Raw genomic sequence first — 5162 nt, 5'->3', positions numbered from 1 at the left:
CTAAACTTGTATAGCTCATAACTATTTTTGTGTGTCTGACTACTTTTCCCAAAGTTTACACTAATCAACTTCTCTGATGTTTGTTTACATACAAAGCAACATTAACATCAGGATGGAATTTCCCTATACTGTAAAATGTACTGTAAAATGTGATATATTCGTGGTATGAAATTTTCACAAATTGGAGCCGACGACCTTTTTTGCGGCATGAAATTTTCGCGAATTGCCACTGGCATTCAATGCATACAGTGTAGACAAGAACTTTCGCTTGTATTTAAATTTAACGAATCTTGGCGCTAGCAAAATTCACGAAATTGAAATGCATGCGAACATTCCTTGTTTACAGTAACTGATAATAATGCACAGTGTCTGTATGATGGTAATAGGTTTTATAATATTCACTTGGGGCACAGATACCAGAAGACATGGTATCAGGCAGAAAAGTGATTGGGTACATGCTACACTATGAACAGAATCGACAGAAGCAGCCAGCAAAATCTTCCACTCTGACTTTGATTTAAAAGAGCCATATGTATTTGTAAGCCAACCTGACACATCAAAACATACACATGTAGCATACACATACATTTCATTACTATTTCTACTTTTCTCCTCTATACACACTCTATCCTCTGAGTTGTACATAAAACATACATGAGCATGCTTCCAAAATGAACTGCAGATTTCTCATTTGTGGGGCTCACATGGCGAACCATCACAAAAACTGATGATATGATACCACACTCACATGCACACAAGTGAATCCCCTCTTCATAATGCCTTCAGCACAGTACTTCAATTTCTTCCTTGGCTTTATATGTATCATGATTTCAAAATCTGAGTTAAATGGAAGAATAAATAGTAGTAATCCGGCTACAGATTTTTGCAGCACATGGGATCATTAGAAAAATTGTCGGTCATACTGAAGTTCACTAGATACACTTTGTTGTTCTATCAAAATGAAAGCAGTCAATTGTGACCCGCTACAACAAAAGGATCCGAAAGTCGGGGGAGGACAATTTTCTGAAAATGGCACGACATTATTCCCTTAATCTTCTACTTTAATTTCATATATACCATAACTAATAAAAATACTCGGTTGGGGAAATATCGATGATTTTATTAGCATGTCAAGTGGTTGAGGCAATCAGAGTTTCGAGAAAAATGCCTTCAAAGTTTTCCTTCCGACGCAGCGGCTATCAGTTTTCACCGCTTGACTATAGAAGGCACGTTCCTAGCGACCTCCACGATGTTCATTCAAGCTTAGTGCCAGCGGTCTACGTATGACCAATCAGTAATCAGGATGCCACGCACTGACCAATAAGAATACTCCCTCATTGCTAGGGGCGGAGTTTAGCTGCAGCGCTAGATTCAAATCTTCAGACACATTTCTCTTTAAATACGTTGAAAGTCGGTAAATCATGGCCCAAAAAACTCTGATTTCTTGCCTTTCCTTTGATCATTTAGCTTCAAAATTTCGGCAGATGATAGACAAAACATTAGACTACAAAATCATGCCCAAAACAGAAATCCGGTTGTTTTGACCAATTTTGATGATGCAACTTCAAACTCGATTTTCTCGGTTCAGCCGTCAGCGACTTTAGGATCCTTTTGTTGTAGCGGGTCACAATTTGTCTGTTAATTGTATTGTTGGTTAAACCATTTGCTGCATTAACCCATTCTGTGCCAGGGACTTAAGGACATTGTGTACAATGCTATGGGTTTTTCTGTGTCAAGCACACAAGGAGTTAAAAGCCTTCACACACCTGAATCTCGGTACATGGCAGTCAGTACATGGTGTGTCTTACTCATTGAACTCTATTGAGTTAATCACCAAATGTTACTGCGCAGATTGGTGAACAGTGCACATACAGAATGAATGCTGTACAAATTTTAATTACTCATTCCCTTTTAAAATAGGCACAACATACAATATGAATACAGTGCTGACACACTGCACTTTGCACTCAAGCAACCCCACAACTTTTACAATGATTTATGTGTACACAGGTGACTGCACCAGATGCTGATGTAGCGCACACTTCCATAGAACATTGGTGATATGGCTTCTATGGCATGAATAACTTGAAAAAAAGATGTCTTTCGAGATACCCTGGCATACAAACTGTATCTACTGGTAAGCACACGGTTATGGAAATTACGGAAGGCATTGGTATGTGTTCTGCACAATGAAGAACAACAACCCACAAGCTGCGAACAAATTGTCAGCATCCGTTATTGTGGTTGCCTGTTGCTCATCCAAAGTCTCAACATTTTCATCCATTTTACAATGAGTCAGAGCAATGAAGAGTGATGAAGATGTATGCTTTTCGTATTTGCATCAAGCGTACACTTATTGTAAGGGCATATACATCGGCCATGAAATATGAAATATGAGATATGAAATCCCCCTTTTTTTTCTTTTTTTTTTTTTGCTAGTTGCTGAGCAAACCCATGGGCTCTGTCTGAAATGCATGATTTGTTTGTTTTTTGACCCTGCACCTATCTTTTGTCACTTTCTGCAACTGTAAACCTTAGCTACTTGTTGATCGGTGAAAATTCTACTTAGGAGTCATGTAACTACCTCTACTCTGTGTTTATGGTTCATCATCAGTTATTACTATTGCTTACAACCAGAGCCTGCTTGGCAATTATGCACGCTTTAAAATTTTGCATAAGGAAGTCGCAGATGAACATTACTAAACAAAATATCCCCATGACTTTAATTATTGTACTAATTCATATTCTATTTTTATTTCCTTTTTTGTTTGTTTGTTGTTGTTTGCACAAAAGTCAAATTTTCGTTCCTGCCTTTCAACAGCACTGACATGCTTTCTTTGTGCTTATCACTATGCAAACGACAAAAATAAACTCTTTGATGAGGAAATTCATAAACCATGACAACTTCATAAAGGAACCACAAAATTCCGATAGGCATTGGGTTATTACATTACAGGCACAAGTTTCTCGTCTCATATGTTGGGACCAAAAACGGCACATTTCTACATGTGTCCTATACAGGTGTCAGCTGTCATCACGCAAGGTTTCAATTTTAGGAAGTATCAGCCTTTTCCTTCAATACATGTGGTAAAGTTTTTATAGGCAAACCCTGTTATGATGAGATAATTGGGATTGCAAGATATTCCCAGTTACAACAAAATCTTATAAAAACAGATAACCTTACATGGATATCATAATGTAGGACTATATATTGCTGCTACATCAGGGCCCCACATGCAGGAGAGAAAATAACCTTATTTCAGCAAGCGTTTGTGCGAAATATAGAGTAGGCCCTATTGTTGAACAGTAATTTTGTAATTACAAAGTCACATATAAACCATCAAAATGTGTAATAGGAAATATCATATGTGGGTCTACAAGTGCAAACATTGCATTCGGGGGCGGGGATGGGGGAGAGAACATTCTAATCACATCCAGTGACAAGTTTTGCTATACTCCATGCTGGAGTGGAAGTGTCCAGTAACCATAGCTACATACACCTGTCGTGAGTCATACCTTCTACTACCAACATGTCTTGCATAGTACTGTGCCCCCCTATACGCTGCACACCTAGCCCAGTGTTACCCCTCCACTTCTTGTGTGTAATAAGTGTGCAATATGTGCCAGCAGGTGTAATGAGTGCAAGATGTGCACCTGGTTGTGAATCCTCGTAGGGTGTATTGGGAAGGTGATCACTTTCCCTTCATTCAATCTCAATGTAGCGAACAGAGCAAGTCCGGGGAAAAATAACTGTTCACCTTTAAATTCCACTCATACAAATGAAATCTCATTATATGTTTCCAATATCAGCTCGCTTTGTCGCATGAGTTGTACCACTGACCCACATGTTAAAAAACCTGTACCACTGAAAACCTTCCTGTAACAATGAAATATTCCCCCTGTTCACACTTGGTAACGTGTCATGGGGAGCGTAAGGAAAGATTTTATCTTTTTTACAACTGACCGCCCACACTGCCATCTCTACTATCCCCGAGCTGCAGGGGCAATGGGGGCTTGGGGCAAGCCCTGCCACTTGAAACCAGACTTTGCGCATGCGCACATTTGATGACTACAGCTGGGCGCTATCAATTACAGCCCAAAGTCCTTCTCTCCTCCAAATTTTGTCCCCAGACCCCACTTGCTTCGTGGAGACAGGGGGAGAAGTCCTGTTGAGTATCCACACTATGGTTTTGGAGATAAGTCCTGCGATGTGCAACCTAGTGATGCGCAATCTAGTGTGAATGCGGGCTAATGGTATTGGTGTTCCTTGTAATGGGGTTTGCCTGTGTAAACTGGAAATGCAATGATTTCTAAAATGACAGATGATAGACCTATTATGCTGGACTTGATTACAGAAGTTCCTCAAGTCATGATAACAGAAAGATATTGCATGTACAATAAGTGTTTTTTAAACCACCATTGCTTTTATTATTCTTGTATAGAATTTATCTTTCTTTTTCTGATCATTTCCCTATGCTATACACAAGTTTTGAATATGCATGAGATCACATTCATTCAAGTCAAACATCTCCTTTTCTTGCTGGGCGGTTTGTCAGAAAGCCCAAACACTTTCAGATCCTTACTCTCTCACAGTGCATATCTCTCATGAAGTCACCCAGTTAAGTGTATCATGGATGGTAACTGTGAGTTTTTACCATTTACCTCTTGGGTTCATGCAACAGTGAGTTTGTAGTTACTATTAAACACGTGAAATACACTGACCACAGGGGGAAAAAAAGAAGAAATTAAAAACAAAAAACACCAAGTGAAACTTAGTAAACAGAAGGAAAAAAAAATCCTGTGATAAGATGACTTGGAGCCAACTGTAGAACTTTACCACAAAACAAATTACTACCAGACTCCAGAACCCATCCCCTTCCTCATAATATTACCTCTTGAAGACTAAGGACAACCTATGATAATCTGTTCATGGATTGTCCACTGTCCCAACGCTAGTAACTGCCTCGAGGAAAGAGTGACTTAACTGGCCAAGTCTGTCATCAGGTAATATGGTGGGGAAACCACAAAACAAAGTCACGACGAGAGTTGCTGGTCTTCACACTACTGGCCAAATCCACATGCTGCAATGGACCCCGCGATGTCGACAACTGCGACCGACATCGAATGACCGATACTGGGAGGGCTGCTTGGGGAAACCATCC

Source organism: Diadema antillarum, unplaced genomic scaffold, assembly GCF_040938485.1.
Source record: "Diadema antillarum isolate AM-2024a unplaced genomic scaffold, OU_Dant_1.0 seq00001922_RagTag, whole genome shotgun sequence".
In the NCBI taxonomy this organism is placed as follows: Eukaryota; Metazoa; Echinodermata; class Echinoidea; order Diadematoida; family Diadematidae; genus Diadema; species Diadema antillarum.
The sequence above is the reverse complement of the archived record's forward strand: the minus strand, read 5'-3'. Positions refer to the sequence as shown.